Genomic DNA, 18,786 nt, shown 5'->3' with positions numbered 1-18,786 from the left:
AAATGCTTAGCTTTTATAACCTCCTTCCTTTAGAACCTCCTCTCAGTCATTCACATTTCTTAACCTTGTCTGTGTGTCCTGTCTCCACCTAAACCCACCTAACTAACCAGCCAGGCTAACTATGCTCCTTTCAATGGTGACATAGCATTTATGAATGCATTAGTAATAGCAATTGATATGATTAACGATTAACAGATACTACATACAACTTCCGGATCATCTTCAAACAATGCTTCTCAAGGAGACAGAAACGACAGCAATATCGAGCCCCATATTACTCCACAAAGCCAAACAGACCATGCAAACCAAGATTTTCCACAGTGACCTGAATAATAGTAGCACAAATCATGTGTTTAAACATGGGAATTTGAAGTCCCACTGTCTTGAGTACTTTCAAATCATTAACAAGTGGCTCAAGTATCAAATTAAAACCATAATGCTCGATGTCCTGTGCATGGAATAGAGCACACAAATGAATATTAGTCTTTGTCAACAGTCCAGATGTTATGGCTGTCTCATCTACATTAGCGGTCACCACCTCTCCTAGATCATCTAGGTCTACACTGCTTAAATTAACATCAGTGTCAATCTGTTGGTCAACATAGTCGGTATGTTTGGTGTTTAAATGTTTCCTAAAACCAGAAAAAGTACCAAACAGTCACACGGCCGCATCCAGTCTGAACACATTGAAGGCAAAGATTTCTTCCATCCAAATAACCATGAACTAACCAGAAATGCCTAACAAGCGCAATTGAACTAGTTAACTCAGCATGACAATCAGAACACTTCATCCCTAAGCAGCCTTGCCCTGACTTCAGCAACACAGGAACTCTGCTTGACTTCGCAAACATCAACATTGTACACTGTGGTCTGGATGAATGTGAACATGTTGTGGAGCATGGTGTTGTCTGTTGTGCCAAAGACAAAATGTGCCTCAAACAGCTCATCCACAGCAGCAAGGGAAGAGGTTGACCTGTAAGGTATGTCATTATTGTCAAGGATGATGAAGAACTGGCGGATTGCATTCTTCTGAGGTCCAACAGCCAGATAGGGTTGAGCACTGGTAGTGATGGCATCAAGATGCTCTTGGATGTTTGTTCCGGTCTGAGAAGACAAACAACACAAACACGGAGAGACGATTAGAATTACATGGTTGTAATATCAGTGTTACGCCGTGGAGTGCCGTTATTAGATGCAACGTGGATGCAGGGGAATATGTGGTCGGCTCGTTGTTTGCGCGTGTCAGGGGGAATCATCATTCATCTCAGCAGAGGTGCTCTCTCACCGGGGACAGCGCGCCCCTTGACCAGCAGACCTTGCTGTCGCTGCTCCTCGGCCAGGGCTGTGGACTGGGTGCCCGCTTGCCTGACTGGCTCCCAGGTTGAAAGCTGTAACAGAAGCTCACGCTTCAGCCTGGGAGGCAGCCGAGCGTAGCCAGCTTTCTGGGTCCCACCACGACCGGGACGGACTGTCTACAGTGCAGCTGCGGTCAGAGAGCCGCCCAGCGGAGAGACATCATGGGTAACGCTTTACAATACTGGTGCAAACATGTGCATGAATGCATGCTTAACTCATGATGAATTAAGCCATTAATTGATGCTTACCGCATCATCAACTAATGAAAGGTATGTTTGATGAACACACCGAGTCATATATGAATTACTATTAATTAAGTAGGCTATGCCTATATCATCATAGTTAATTCCTCATCAACACATACATTAACACACTGTGTTCAATAATACCGTAATTCATGTGTTAATTACCACTATTAATGTCACTTTTCCCCAACCAATCTGCATTTTCCTTCCTTCTTAGCTATGTTTTATTCCTGCTGTAATTTGCCCTGTTTTTAATATATGTTCTTATTACGTGAAACTGTTTTTATATGCACTGTAAGGCGACCTTGGGTGTTCTGAAAGGCGCCTCCAAATAAAATGTATTATTATTATTATTAGCCTACTATCGACATCCAGCTCCCTGCAACCGGAACTTTAGCGTTACCAGACCGCAATGCCGATAGCCCACATCAGAACCAGCTGAGCGAGGCGGTGTGCAGCGTGTCAGGGACCGGCTGGATCTAACCTCTCCCAGCCATTAGCTTGTTCATCATGGGCATTCCTTCCTCTTCGAAGCTTGGTCCACTGCAGGGACGCAGAACATGTGGCCTGTGTTTTGTGCCTATCTTACCGGGTGTCTACCGCGTTGATACCAGCGGTGGAAATGGGCCATGCACGACCCAGCAGGCCAGCCACCCTCTACCACTACCCAGGCTAAGAGCCTCTCTCCCGGCCCGACACCCAGGGCAGCCCCCCTACTACCACCACCCATCCAGTCGCCTGCACCCGGGAAATCGATTGAGTTTCCCCCGTTGCATAACGAAGACGGGATGCGCTAGCCTGGTAAACCAAATGAAATGTGAGTTCACGTGACGGGCTGGTTTACCAGGCTATGTCCGAGCGACATCTCAGGGAAAACATACTCGACTTCGGGGAAAGAGAGTTCTCTTTGTTTGACCGGTGCCTAGCTGGCTGGAAAGAGAGGCGTTCGGGGTGCAGCGGAGTCGCCTCTGCTGTTTACGGTAGTTTGTCAGTGGTGGTGGCCTGGCGGAGACACTGGCGCTATATGTATGACTGGGAAGCGTGTGTTTATGGGCGAACTGTGCTGTAGTCTATGATACTATCAGTAGGCTATCATTCTGATTACTTGTTACTAGTGTAGTAGTGTAGGCTACGCTATTTTATGGAGGTTCCTCTCGTGGCTCAGGCTGATCGAGTGATTGATGCTTGGTGCTCACGGGTAAACTCAAATTGACAGTAGCCTAAAAGAGCCCATGTGTTTACCCAATCTGTCATCCGCTGCATGTATCTTTGGGATTTGCTCCTGGTAATCCGAAATAGGCTAAAAGCGCACTGTGAGCGTGCTATTTGTTTGACATCCTGACCTGCAACATGTTCTCATATCAGACACCATTGTAGCTGGGCCACTGTCAAGGTAACCACGAGAAAACATATTGTTTCCGGCCAAGACTTTCAGAATAAAAGTCGAAATTCATGTTGTAACCAGCTACGCAGTACTGAGCTCTGCGTGCTTTTATTTTTGATGGCAGGCTGAGGCAACGGAAGTAATTGTTTGTGTGCCATGTCTTTCTTGACACTTATCCTCGTGGTCGAGAGCAACTAGCTGGGTTGCACAAGGTGGTGTTCGTTTTGCAAATATCAACAGCTGCCTCCGTGTTCTTATTCTACAAAGAGTACAAACTGCAAAGAGTCGGTCACAGTGGTGGTGGCAGTGTCGAATGGATACCAATCGCAAGAGGAACGAGCGGGTTTGTTAGAGTTTCAGGTAGCTAGCCGTAGCAATTTAGCTAGCTTGTGGCTTGCTTAGCTAGCTTGTTTGTTGTGTGTGCGTGCATGGTGGAGACCTGTCGCTACAGTCACGTTGGTTCGGGAAGTGAAGAGCAACACAAGTGAAAAAGGACGAGAGCTGGACCCGCCGGAGAGATCGAGCAACGCGGGCCGTGGGGAGGAGAGGGGAGAGGCCAGACTGTTTCCCCCAGCTGATACAGACAAGGGGCACTGGAGAGCGAGTCCTTGCTCCAGGGCAGACTTTGGGGGGACATGTTCACAAACTTGATAAATAAATGTGCTTTTATAACTCCAATGATGGTCTTCACTGATTACCTATATATTTTGAATTGTTCTCATGACTATACTGTATAAAAGTGATTTCATGATCAGCATCAGCTAATGATTTGTGAGGATATCATTATGTCGTGACTTTACAATATGTGGCACAAAACTATTAATTAATACATAAGTATGTTGTGACTTTACTATTTGTGGCACATAACAATTAATTAATACATAAGTATGTCGTGACTTTACTAAATGTGGCACATAACTATTAATTCATACATAATGATATAGGCACTTGTGAGGCACAACACTTAACTCATACATATATATGTGGTTCTTGGCATATAGAGCCTACAAGACATACATCCAGTGTTTGATGTCTGTTGGAGATGCACAGTGGATACAACGTCAGAGAATGTGTTGGAGTTGGTCTGGTTCGGGGCTACTACACGCATAGCCTATATCAGAGCAGCAACATCGGAATGATAGCTACTACAGCTGCTGAAATAGCCGTACCCGGCTAAGAGGTTCTGAAGGGGTCTCGGCCGGAGGTGTGGGACCCAGGCAAGGTGAGGGGCAGGGCGGGTAGGGGTTGGGTGGTGGTAGCCTGGGTAAACCCAGCCCCCAGTGACCTCGACCTGCTCTCAGACAGACCCTGGGCTGCCCTGGGTGTCGGGCCGGGAGAGAGGCTCTTAGCCTGGGGGTGGCTGGCCTGCTGGGTCGTGCATTTAGACACCCGGTAAGATAGGCACAAAACACCGGCCACATGTTCTGTGGACCAAGCTTCGAAGAGGAAGGAATGCCCATGATGAACGAGGTAAAATGGCTGGGAGAGGTTAGATCCAGCCGGTCCCTGACACGCTGCACACCGCCTCGCTCAGCTGGTTCGGATTGTGGGCTATCGGCATTGCGGTCTGGTAACGCTAAAGTTCCGGTTGCAGGGAGCCAGATGTCGATAGTGGTAATTAACACATGAATTACGGTATTATTGAACACAGTGTGTTAATGTATGTGTTGATGAGGAATTAACTATGATGATATAGGCATAGCCTACTTAATTAATAGTAATTCATATATGACTCGGTGTGTTCATCAAACATACCTTTCATTAGTTGATGATGCGGTAAGCATCAATTAATGGCTTAATTCATCATGAGTTAAGCATGCATTCATGCACATGTTTGCACCAGTATTGTAAAGTGTTACCACATCATGTATGGCAATTTTTCTGGGATGCATGTTGTGGCGAGCCAATTGCATATTCCTTTGCATCTTCATTAAGTTTGCATGTTATTAGCGCAGAGCCCAGACATTAAATGGAAAAAAAACAAAAAACAAAATGCTGATTTATTTTGCACCTGATCTCACACATACCTGAAAACTGTAAACAGTTTTGCAGCCATTCATTTTCTTGGACAGTTATTGAGTTGATTTGAGTTAAAGTTGCTGCTTGTGTTGTCATCTGTGCATGAATGAAATTACTTTGACCTCAAATCAACTAAATAACTGTAAAAGTAAATTAAAGCCTGCAAAATGGTTTACGTTTTTCAGATGTGTGAGACCATGTGCAAAATAAATCAGCATTGTCTTTCGTTTAAGTTCTCCTTTCCTATAAGAACCATCCTAACATAATGTCCACGTGATCTCACATCTTGTTTCGCTCTACGTATAGTCTGGACTTCTGGATACACAGAGATTTCCTAAAATTCCAATGCAACTCAGGGGCTCTGGTGGCCAAACAGTATGGTTTCCGGAAGCAATGAGGATTAACAATAGTAAGGGTAAATACAGCCATAAGTGCAGTTAATGCTGAAATGGACTCAATAACAATTAAACAACAAGAGTGTGCACCAGCAGAGTTTCTCAGTGGAAAAGACATTTTCGCCGTTCGACTGGATTTGGCAACGCTGATTGGCTGAAGGAGTTGTCTGTCAAGGCAAGTCCTCCCTCCCACTGAAATCACTGGGTGGCCGGAAGTCCAGGCTGATACGTAAGCGAAACAGAATTTGAGATCACGTGATCAGGATGTTTTTTTTTACCAGGCTATCATAAATTAGGGAAAAGTACAAACCTTCTTGAAGAGCACAAGATGTTTCTCTGCTTGGGATGCAGACACCTTTCCTGGTCTCTTCTGACCCTGGGCAGTGGGTGGAATCATCAGGTGTAACAGCAGTAAAACTGATTAGGTCACTGTCCCAACCTGTAACAACACAAGTTTGAAACACTTGAATTCTGTGGCCCTTCAACAAAATTCAGTGCATGTGCAATGTCAGCAGCATTTTTACAAAATACAGAAGATATAGCAGTTCTATATCATCACAAGAAGCTCTTCCACTATTTTTTTATACAATATCTCAATCCAGCTTTAAGTATGATGTTTAAATGCCAATGTTTATACATTACAACTCTATGAGTGCAATACAACAAGAACAGTAGGCTTACAAGCAAAGTCAACATCCACTTCATCCTGTCATCCTCAGCTGCCAGCAGGAGTTCTTCAAGCTCACTGGTGGATGGAAGCTTTTTGCATTGTTGGATGACCTTTTTCTTGAATGTAGTCGGGCACTTCTCCAGAAACCTGCCTGATACGGCCTCTCCAAACATCTGAGCGAAATCCTGTTCAACCTGTTTGGGTGTTGGTGGGACAATTTCAGGATTTCACAGCCAACCCAAGTTAAAGCAAGGCTTTACAGATTTTCAACCTGCTTTGAATCATTACAATGTGGCCAATATAAGGAGATGGACCATGTTTAACTTCTCTATGCTGCCTTTCTGCACCAAGAAATCCCCGTTTGCTGGCAGAAACTCCAGCCCAGCCAGCCGGTATGGGTGATTAACGCTCATTAAGGCTCTTGATGCAATTATCCGTGGATGTGCGCATACAGAAAAAATAAAAATAAGAATCTGGAGTTTGAACAGATGCCCTCGAGCATAACATCTGTTCACTTTCGTCTCAGAATGACGCGTTTTGCGTCATTCTGAGACGGAAGTGCCTGGAATAAACCATGTCGCAGCGATAGCCAAACATCAGCTTCATCTTATTCTTGACTGTGTCCTCTTCAGCTGAATATTTCATCAGTGAGATGGCTTCCTTGCACTCCTCTTCGCTCAGGGCAGCCTCTGGAACAACCTGGGACTCTCCTCTTGCAGTTGGTCCTCCATACTTGTCATCAGGTGGTCCTTCTGCACAATATGGGAAAAATACCTTATTATGGTGACAACCATGTACACTCGTGTGAGGGGGGGAGGTCAGGGCAAAAAACATCAATATATAATTTAGGGATGCACATATATGAAGATTTTGGCCGATACCGATAAATAAATTATACATTGCTCTTATGGCCGATAACCAATATTTACCAATGTCAATATGATCTGTATAAAAACACATTTGTATGATAATCAAATTGTGTAGATACTGAAAAACACATGTAAACACTGAATTTGAAAAAGTTATGGATTTCTTTAATTCCAAAACATTTGGAAAAGCTCATAAATCTTAGATTTACCACATTGTTTCCTCTCAATGTGAAAATGTTGGCTGATACCGATAACGATTATTAGCAATGCAACATTGGACCGATTGCCCGTGTGTTAAAAAAATTACTAACATCGGCCGATACAGATATGAATGCCGATATATCGTGCATCCCCAATATATTTTCATAAAAATTTGTACCGAGCAAATGGTGGCTCAGAAGGTCTCACTAGTGTATTTGTAAAATTCTTGCTAAGCTTCTGAGCAATGCTTTGTTATGACCATTGAAAGCTTAAATGTTTGCCATTTTGGACTTGGCCCTTTGCCCTTTGCCCTTTGCCCTTTGCCCTTTGCCCCGCGTCGTTATCTCGTCACCTTTTCGTTCCATACATTTTTCTACTATTATTACAGTGTTACCTCCAAATGCTGTTTGTCTGTCTTTAGTCCTGCATCTCTGAATCGTTTTAATCCTCCAAGCAAGGTACCCAGTGCCACTCTCGCCATCATAGAAATGCTCCTTGGAGGGTGAAAGGACAACAGAGACACTTACACTTCATTAAGCTGCACAACTCCGTCATACTAGTTAGCCCGTTGAAATTCGGAATTCTAAGATACAAAACCAACTGAAGTATGGTGAGCAACAATATTAAGTTATTCTAACATGCTGCTTCTGTTGAAATGCCAAATAATGTGTTTAGGGATAAACTTACCTAGGCCTTTCTGTGCTTTTGCGTGGAAGAAAATGGCGGTGCTGCAATGTGGAGAGGAGTAGAAGATGGGCAGGGCTTCCCAGTGTAATTAAAACACCTCTAACTATGGAAATTTACACCAACACTAGGCGGTATTTTACTCCATCTGTTGTTGTAATAAACTCCCAAAGTGTCTATCAATTTTGACACAGCACTTTTAACACTAGGGATTTTACTGCCAGACTCTCAAGCCAGCAGTATCAGTATAAACTTAGACCTAGACTACCTAGACCTGAATTAGCAGTATAATATTAGTCATCCTAAATAATCCTAATAAATTTTGATTTGACCTAATTTTATTGTTGTCTATAGAGTTAGTTCCACCTCTGCGCAGATTCCTCCGCTCTCTTCTCTCTCTCCCCCTCAGGTGTCCTTCATTGGCCTGACGTACACCCCACCGCTGCAGCCCTAGGTCCGGCCGTCATTGCCCTAGCCACCTGTCGTCACTCTAGGCCATCTACCCACTACTCCTTCTACTGTCTGACACCCCGGGCTCATCACCATCACCGACCCCTATCCTCATCATCCTGGTCACCTGCTTGCCTAAGGGAAGGGGGGGGCGCCCCCCCAGCCCCCCCCCCCCCCCCCCCCCCCCGCCGCCTCATCATCACCTCCAACTCCTATCCTCCCCTCCTCTTAATCATCACCTCCGACTCCTATCCTCCCCTCCCCTCCTCTTAATCCATGTCACCAACGCGGACTCATGGATTCCTCAGATCATCCTCATGGAACTCCCAATCTTGTTACCCCTTTTTTCACCTAGCTAATTAACTAGTATTCTCTAAACCTACGAACACTTAAAGACTGCATTTTCTATTTCTTTTTGGACTCTACTTTTTAGATTTTCAACTCCCTTCCCTGATCTTAGGATAATTTAAAAATTACATTTTTATATCCCTTCTGTTGGACTCTTTTTTACATTTTCAATTTTCTGTTCTCTTGTACATTTTATTTCCATAATAAACCATTCACAGAGTTTCATTATCGGAAACTCTGTGCATGGTTTAGCCCGGCATCTCTCGGCCTGTCTCGGAGGGGAGTCCCCAGATGGGGGTCCGCTGCTGTGGCCTGGGTGGGCCCGTCCCCCGCGTGGCCTGCTCTCACGCTCTCAGTCACTATGCTGGTGGCTGGGGGCTGGGGGGGCGGGTCGCGTGGGGGCTGGGTCCGCCCGGGCCGCAGCAATTGGCCCCTAGCACAACGACCTCACAAGGTTCCTCCTCAGCCAAGTCACTGGGGCAATCCATGTGGCGATCCATGTGTGGATTGCCACCATATGGTGGAAAGGTTTTCTTGCGTTCACTGGGGGTGAGGGGGTGCCGCTGTGTCCCGGCCTGGCCTTCCCTCCCACGCCTTATGTGGGCGGGGGCCGGGTCGGGGGGCATCGGTGCTCTTCATCACTGGTCGAGGGCTGCCGGTTGGTTTAGAACAGCTTAGGTAGGCGATAGATTAGCTACAGCCTAAGGCTGACCTGTTAGTGTTCAGGCTAAAATCAGACTAGAGCAGGGTAGGATAGGCCAGATTAGGCTGTAGATTAGCTAGATACTATGTCCCAGTTAGCTCTGGTTAATGCTTAGAGTAGTCAGTTGTCTGATCTTCTCCCCCCCCCCCTCTCTTTCCCCCTTCCCCCGCTTCTTCCCTTCTTCCCCCTTCTTGTTCTCCTCTCTTTCCATGCTCTTTCCTCCCCCACATCCCACCGCCCCCCCCCTCCCTTCTCCTGCTCTCTCCTCAATCTCCCCCCCTCTGCTCCTTCTCCTCTTCTCCCCTATTTTCCTGAATCCCTGCCACTTCCTGCTCTCCCTTCTCTCACATTCCCCCTGCTCTCCTTCCCCTGCACCCTCCCACCTCTCCTTCTCTGCCTCTCTGTCCTCCCCCCTCTCTCACATTCCCCCTGCTCTCCTTCCCCTGCACCCTCCCACCTCTCCTTCTCTGTTCTCTCCTCCTCCACATTTCCCATTTTCTCCCCACCCTCGCCCTAATCCGGGCCCGTATCCTACTCCCTCCCTCCACCCTAGACCCTACCTCTACTCTCTGTCCTCCCCCCTCTCTCACATTCCCCCTGCTCTCCTTCCCCTGCACCCTCCCACCTCTCCTTCTCTGTTCTCTCCTCCTCCACATTTCCCATTTTCTCCCCACCCTCGCCCTAATCCGGGCCCGTATCCTACTCCCTCCCTCCACCCTAGACCCTACCTCTACTCTACCTCCCCTGTACCCTTCCACCTCTCCTTCTCTGTTCTCTCCTCCTCCACATTTCCCATTTCTCCCCACCCTCGCCCTAATCCGGGCCCGTATCTTACTCCCTCCCCTCCCCCAACCCTAGACCCTACCCCTACCCTGGCTCTCCCTCCCCTGCACCCTCATCTCTCCTCCTCTGTTCTCTCCTCCTCCACATTTCCTATTTTCTCCCCACCTCCCCCCTCTCCTCCCTCCTCCCTCTCCCTCCCTCCTCCACTCTCCTGCTTTCTTCAAATGTTCAAATGTTATCTTTATTCTGTATATTCTTGTTACTGTGTGTTAGCTAGAATCAGCTAGACATACTTTCTGTGAAGCCCTCTGAGACATGCTTGTGAATTAGGGCTATATAAATAAACTTGACTTGACTTGAAACTTGACTACTGTGCATGCACACACGCACGCACGCACGCACGCACGCACGCACGCACGCACACACACACACACACACACACACACACACACACACACACACACACACACACACACACACACACAGCAGAGGTGTGATGATATGATGAATGAATGAATGAATGAATGAATGAAAAAATGTATTGGTCACCACCACCACCACCAACCATACACTTAGGTCATAACCAAAGGTTAGGGGCAGAAGCAAACGCTTATGTAAAGCCCCCCCTTTTCTTACAATTAAAATAAGAAAATCATCATGTTCAGACATTTTGGACATTGTCCTTACTTGCCATCATATAAACAACAAAGGATTTCAAGGAAAAAATATCCTAATACAAGAAACAAAAAAAAACAAAAAAAAGCAAAAAAAAAAAGTAAATAAGCAATACAACAGTCAAAAACCAGTGAGTAGCAAATAGCAAAACAAACACAATCCATACAGGCATATTCATACATTTTATAATCGTTTTATTATTATTATTATTATTATTATTATTAACTATATATACATATACCTATATATATATATATATATATATATATATATATATATATATATATATATACTTATACATACACTTTTTTATTTATTATTATTATTATTATGTATTTGTTTTTTTCTCTTTGTCCCCTACATCATTCAGTTACCTGGGAACTAGACTGATATGGTGTTTCCTTTTTCATATGAACCCCTGCCTTCCTATAAACCCACGACACCACACCGAGGCCCCTCCCCCTATCTCTCCATCCCCCCCTTTTTCTTAACCTGTAGGTGTTGACCACAATGTGTTTGCATGAAGCTGCAGCTTATGAGTCTTTATTATGTCATGGAACAGTCCTGTCCGCAAGTTTTACCTCGCCCGCACTAGTGTATAAGGGTACACGGTTGTGTGTGTGCATGCGTGGGTGCACACACACACACACACACACACACACACACACACACATGATTGGCAGCATATATATCACGGGAGACTGAAGACAGACTGACAGAAAGTGCGAGACAGAGAGACAGTCAGACACACACAGACAGTTATGATGATGATGATGATGATGAAGAAACCAGTCATTCTGGTCGTCTGCAGCATCCTGCTCTTCTCAATCCTGGCTGCATCTCAGCATGGGGGTAAGTTTACCACCTTAATTGTCTCCACGGTCAGTGTTAATGTCATGATGTCAAATGTCTGTTGTGTTTCACAACCAGGCCAGGTGAATATTACATATTGGCTATAAACTTGCTGATATAGAATCTAGTATAGATTATGTGCACTGTATTGAGATTTTTTGCACAGTTTTGAGTTTTACCGTAATTGTTAGCTGTGGTAAACTGATTTGTTTAAAAATAAATAAACAGCGATCAAACCGTTTTAAGCTGTTTGTTTTTCTGTTCTTACTGTTCTTACTTACTCATGCTGAAGCAAAAGGTTGATTCATACCAGAGTCAAACCAAACCACAGCAAGCCTCAGCAGTCATTGAACATGAGTCTAAAGCTTATACACAATGCTGCTTTGTAAATGTAGTTTAACAGCCGTATAAACAAGAGAAGCATATGAATTGAAGTATATGAAGTGTAAAGGTGATGAAGACCAAAATAATGTGTTCATGTTGTTTCTCTGGTTGTTTCCCAGGCGGCGGTGGTCCAGATGAATGCTGTTTCAAATTTATCGGCCAACGTGTGCCGAAGGACAACGTGCTGAGCTACCATTACACACACGTTCAGTGTGCCAAGAGTGGTGTAATGTGAGTGTTGCATCTCTGGTTATTTAACGTTTAACCTTATAAACTTTGCACAAGTAGGAGTTATCATGCAGTTTCATGACCGCATGCTCAGGGCACATTTTAATGCATCTACATTGTAGTCATTATAGACACACACAGTTCAAATGATGATTCAGATTTACCTGATAAAATGTGTGAATATGTGCACGTCGTAGACAATGTTTTTTTTTTAACGTTTTGAATCGCCTTAGACAAATGGAAATGGCAGAAATGGCAACTTTGCAGTTTGCACCGATATAAAATCTTCAATAGTAGTCAGTTTACTGAAACATCTAAGAGAACTTGGCAATAAAAAATAATTAAAAATACTAGAGATGTAATGACATGGTTCTGGCAACACATCTGACACTAAAACACTGAGGCTCGCTGTTGCACTTGTAAAATACCCAGGTTGAGTCTGATTGGCTGACTGAATTGCTACTGGCTGAATTATTGACTGATTGATTGGCTGGCTGGTTTGCTGCCAAGGAAAAAAGCAGCAGCAACAACAACTCTCTCTCTCTCTCTCTCTCTCTCTCTCTCTCTCTCTCTCTCTCTCTCTCTCTCTCTCTCTCTCTCTCTCTCTCTCTCTCTTCTAGCTTTAAGATGAAGGGGCTGAATGACGATGGTACCCATAAGGAGCTCTGTGCTGACCCGACTCAGGACTGGGTGAAGAACACCATCACAGCTGTGGATTCCAGACCATAGGCCCAAACTGCTAAAATGGAGGGTTCTGGGTCCCGTGCACTGACTACTGTAGCCCCAGCAAGCATTCTGATTGGTCCAATAGATGTTTTAACCACACCATATGGAAAATGAAGCAGAATTTCTGAAGAATTAGTGGTAACCCAAGAGCTAGACTACCATCGTCATAGCTGTCTCATTTTTCCACCCGTCCATAGAGTTAGGCAAAATAATTCCTCAGAGAAACTCTTGTTATCCTTATTGCTGTAAATGTCATGCCTATTTTAATGTGATGTTTCATGTATGGTGTATTGAATGTAAAGTATTCAGTGCTATATGGTTTTTCAATTTCTTATCATTTGTTGATATTTTTTTCGATGCAATAAAATATTTTCTAGACATTTTTTTTTTAGTTTCAGGTGGTTTTGCGTTACACAGAGTGTTGACCACATTAAAACTGAGAAGACTGAGAACATCGACTATCTGCAATCAGTTAAACATCAGAGTCTCTCTCTGATAAAGCCATGAGATGCTGAGGTTTACCACAAAGGCCGGATAGTCAAGAAACAAGCTCACTTGTTATTATGTATAGAGCTGATGATTTCATGTGAACCATTGTACTGAATAGGACTTTTCCTGGTCTTGGGATTCTGTGTGAGGTGGTCCCAGGGGAGTCCCCAGCTAACCCTAAACCTAACCCGAACACAAAACCTTCTGGCTGTGCCAAACAAACGTTAATATCTCAAAAACTATACATCACATATATCACTTTATATTTTGACTTTGTGAGTGTTAGCAGAAGTAGCTCAAGGGTCTGATGTATGTATAATATGATTGATTGATTGATTGATTTTATGAATGTGTCATGCATTCAATTGTGCCCAACCCTCATGGGTTTACAAGATACACACAAAGAAACAAAATAATAACAATCTATTGAATAATAGATTTTACTTTATTTAACCAGGCATGTCTCATTGAGATTAAAATCTATTTTACAAGAGAGACCTGGCCAAGAATGGCTGCAGTAGCTACATAGTTTCAGACACAACAAACAGTAAAACTTACAACAAGACAACAAACAAGAAAACAAACAAGCTCGAGAGTGCAATACAGTAGGGGTGCAGGAAAAAGTACATTTGAATCATCAATTAAAACATTTACAGTTAATAGAATCAAATTCCAGGGACTTTACAATGTCTTTAAATTCACTAAGGGTAACTACAGTAGGTCCCGTAGTTTAAGCCCATTCTGCAGGGTATTCCAAGAGGATGGTGCAGAAAACATAAAGGCCTTATATATATATATATATATATATATATATATATATATATACATCGAAAGCACTAGACGACAGATAACATGCTCCGTTAAACCCTTGCTCAAGGGGTGAACAGCCGGTGTCGGGCTTCCGGCCAACTTGCTCCTAATGGAGTAATGAGACATGCAATTGCAGTGGTCTCATTAGAACTTTAATACACATGTCCTGGCCACCTTAGGGGCCGTAATAAGCCGTTCGCCTCGGCTTTATGCACTCTTTATCAACTTGCTGTATGTGCATATCATGTTCAGTGAGTACAGCAAGGTTCTTCTGCTGAAGAATTCAGCAGTTTGTTTCAGCTTAGGTTTGGGCACACCTAATTCAGCCAAAACGTCGGTGTTACTATTGTGTTATGTTATTATTAAAGCACTTATGGGGATGGAAGAGGACGGGCAAACTGCAGTACCACAAGACCCTAACATCCTGCAGCATGAGTGTGACATTCTGGCCAAGCATTTTGCTTCGGTATGGGACCAAGTTGACCATTCTATCCCATCTGAGGCAGATGTTAATCACAAGCTGGCAGACGGTGTCATTCCTCTCCTGAGCGTTGGGCAGGTCAAAGCTAGACTCAGTAAAGTTCATGTGAGGAAGGCAGCCGGACCTGACTGCATTCCCTCTTGGGATTCATGTATCCAACACAATATATTTCCAAAGCAATGGAAAGAAGCCTTGGTCAAAGCTGTTCCCCAAAAACCAAAGCCCAGCTTTCCCGCTGACTACCGTCAAATTCCATTAGTCAGTTGTGTTGGCAAAGTGTTTGAAGGGGTCCTGAGGGATGCCCTTCTGGAGGATACAAATGACAACATTGCCCCATCACAACATGGTTTCATGGCTAAAAGATCAACTGTCACTGCTCTCATTCAGATCCTGCAATGCTGGCATGAAGCACTCAATAACAACCCTAAAATGGACGTTCACGCTGTTTTTGTTGATTTTTCTCGTGCTTTTGACACAATAAAACATAGTCAATTGCTTCATGCAGTGGCTGACATGTCGGTCAGACGCCCCCTTTGGCTCATTCTTAGGAGCTACCTGAGTAAGAGAGAGCAAAGGGTGCAGTGGGGTTCCTGTGTGTCTGATCCCTGTGCAATCCCAGCCGGTGTCCCCCAGGGGGGGCTACTAATCCACAGTGCTCTTTGTCATCTGCATTAACAGCCTGGATTTATATCTGCCTCCTTCTGTTATCCCTGTAAAATATGCAGATGACCTCACAATGACAGAGCTTCTGATGGCATCTCTACCTGGCCTGTCTCAGAAGGCCTTGGATTCTGTAGCTGAATGGGGTCAGGAGCTAAGGAGCTTTCACTGGCAATGATTCAAGATTCAAGATTCAAGATTCAAGATTCAAGATTTTTATTGTCACTCCGTAGTACAAGTATCACGTGTGAAATTCTTGTGCTGTGAACTCTGTTTACAACATAGTACAAATATAACAGGGCATATGAGTGCAAAAACAACAAGAGACACAACAAGCAATAAGGCAATAGAGTGTTAAGACAAGTCAGAGACAGTGGCATATTCACTGCACATAGGTGCACATGTCATGTGCATACTTTAGACGTGCTTAAACATTTTAAATTCGACGTATTTGACGTACATGTGCAAATAGCATATACCTAATTAAACATACAATTAATAGACATACATAATGGTACCATCTACAGTGCGGTACAGTACAGCTACTACACTATTTGTGTATGAATGGAGCTAAGACCATGCCATGGACAATGGTCATCAGTGCCAGGAGAGAGGGCAACATCCCCTGTCCACCGCCCCCAACCATCTCTGGGCAAAACATCAGCAGAGTCTCCACCTTTAAACTACTTGGAGTTCAGATATCATCTGACTTGTCATGGGACGCCCACATTGAATACATGCTGTCCAAGGCACGGCCAATAATCTATTACCTCATTGTTGCCAAAAGAGCTGGTCGTCCTTGTGATGTCTTAAAACAAATCTACCTGACCTTCATTCGCCCAATCCTCGAGTATGTCAGCCCAGTCTGGGGTGGGCTGACAAAAGGCCTCTCTGAGGAGCTGGAGAAGGTACAGAAAAGATGCTGCAGGATCATTGGAATTCCGTCTTCTTCTCTTCCATCTTTGAGGGAAAGGCGTGATGAGGCCACCCTGCGTACCCTCACCAACATACTGAAGGATAGCTCCTCCACCCTGCGTACCCTCACCAACATACTCAAGGATAGCTCCTCGCCCCTGCATGGTTTCCTCCATCCAGCCTCAACTTCCACTTACTCTCTCCGTCGGTGTAGAGAATATGTTGTGCCCACGAGCAGAACCAAAAGACATGAACTCGCTTTCCTGCCTCGCGCTCTTAAACTGTTTTATAAATGATTTTATTTGATTTCGCTTATTTAAATTGCCCTTCAGGCTTTATGTTGCTAAATTCATAGCTATCTATCTATGATGATTGATCACTGTAAAGTTTTGATGCATTTCAGGAGCACTGTTTAAAAACTTCAGAATGAAAACAGATGGTTGGAGTAATTGAAATATTGTCATGTTATTGTATGTTTGTTGTTTTTATACTGTTGTATCCTGCCTAGTCGGATTTTAATAAATGAAACCCGAAACCTGAAATCTCTGAAGAATTAGTGGTAACCCAAGAGCTAGACTACCATCTTCATCACTGTCTCATTTTTCCACCTGTCCATAGAGTTAGGTTGAAACGGCAAAATAATTCCTCAGAGAAACTCTTGTTGTCCTTATTGCTGTAAATGTGCTGTATATTTTAATGTGATGCTTCATGTATGGTGTATTGAATGTAAAGTATTCAGTGCTATATGCTTTTTCAATTTCTTATCATTTGTTGATATTTTTTTTATGCAATAAAATATTTTCTAGACATTTTTGTTTTGTTTCAGCCAGGTGGTTTTGCGTTCCACACAGTGTTGTCCCACTGAGCTATATAGGTGTTGTCCACATTAGAACTGAGAAGACTGAGAACATCAACTATGGCCTGGACTCAGTTAAACAGTCTCTCTCTGATAAAGCCATGAGAGGCTGAGGTTTACCACAAAGGCCTGATAGTCAAGAACAAATTACAATCTAATTTAACTCGTTATTATGTAGAGCTGATGATTTCATATGAACCATTTTGGACTGAATAGGACTTTTCCTGTGCCATGCAGTATGTTCTTGGGATTCATCTTTCATCTTTTTTGTATTAAAGTACTATTGGAATATATTTCTACATTGGAGTTTCATATCAACTATAAAATGATGGGAGTGTAGCAAAGCTACATTTCACATGTGTGGTCTATAAGGAAACACACACACACACACACACACACACACACACACACAGTCGTGAATTGCTGCTGCGCGTTGTGACTCTGCCTCTCTCAAACCACAGCTTTCAGGTTGAGTAGACAGGAAGTTGATTTTGAAACCATACTCTTTCTTCTCATGGAATCAATATTTAAATGTTTGCATTTGTAAGCTTGTGGGTGCATGGGTAGATTTGTGGGGAGACAGCGGGACATGAACCCCCTCAATATCACCATGAATTATCTCTTATATTCTCTTATTCTTATTCTAATACTGTATCATGGCCTGCTGCAGTTTCACTTTGTGTTTTTAGAAGCCAGTGTTGTGTTTTACTGAAGCAATAGAGCTCAACAGTCACGTGACCGTTCTGTGACATCACGGTTCCAGAAGAGTATTGTAGTGAGACAGCAGGGGCTGTCTCCCTGCAATCAACTAATCAAGGGACAATGACTCACACCTGATGTTAATGACTCTCACCTGTGTGGCCAGAGGAGACGCAGACATTCAAAAGGCAGCCAGCCTTTGACTTCCATGTTGCTGGAGGAGCGTCTGTCTGTTCTCGGCTGGTCACTCTCGGGACGGGAGGGAGCGTTCGCAGCTGATTAGGGCTGCCGGCGCGGAAGACAGTTAGCCAGGGGGAAAGTGTTCCTGTAGTCAGTGAGGGCCGGGCTATAGGAGTGAACCTTGTCGCCGCGCTCCAGCCGATCTTCAGCAGCGGCACGCTGCCGTATGCTGTTTCCACACCACAAGCCTGACTTTGTCCAGCGCCGCCGACGAAGCCGTGATTCCCCGGGGAGTCGGTCGGCGCCACAAGCGTAGACCCCGGGGGGGGGTCATCGCCAATCGGGCGAGTTGAGTAACCTACATTTACCTCCATGTTATTTATGTCTGTCCTCTAGGTCTGTTCTCGTCTACCTGTGTTAGGTTTTAGACCGTAGCCTTTTAAATTGTGTGGGAGCCTGTATGGGGAGGCAGCGGGTGGAGCTCGCTATATTGGTTTTGGGGTGGAGGGTGCCTGGGTTTTCTCCTAGCTCATGGGCTTTTACGTTTGCAGTGACGTGTGTGCAATCCTTGCAGTGAAGTTTGTAGTGCTGTGCTGTACCCCTGTGTGGTACGTGTGCTGTGTTGTGATGTGGCTAAGCTAGTCGTTTTATATCTAGCTCTTGAGTGCGGTGTTATCTCTAGTATCCTACGTGTGCTGTGTTGTGAAGTGGCTAAGCTAGTCGT

General features: G+C 44.3%; 1 long non-coding RNA gene across 1 annotated transcript; it reads left to right on the top strand.

Annotated features, from left to right (window-relative positions):
* The first annotated feature begins 11,509 nt into the window (after positions 1-11,509).
* On the top strand, positions 11,510-13,329 carry LOC310781982. The gene is made up of 3 exons (XR_014552999.1): positions 11,510-11,634; positions 12,138-12,249; positions 12,867-13,329. It is a non-coding gene; the product is annotated as an uncharacterized lncRNA (long non-coding RNA).
* The last annotated feature ends 5,457 nt before the right edge of the window (positions 13,330-18,786 follow it).

The sequence above is a fragment of the Poromitra crassiceps genome (assembly GCF_964638095.1).
Source record: "Poromitra crassiceps genome assembly, chromosome: 9".
In the NCBI taxonomy this organism is placed as follows: domain Eukaryota; kingdom Metazoa; phylum Chordata; class Actinopteri; order Beryciformes; family Melamphaidae; genus Poromitra; species Poromitra crassiceps.
The sequence above is the reverse complement of the archived record's forward strand: the minus strand, read 5'-3'. Positions and strand labels throughout refer to the sequence as shown.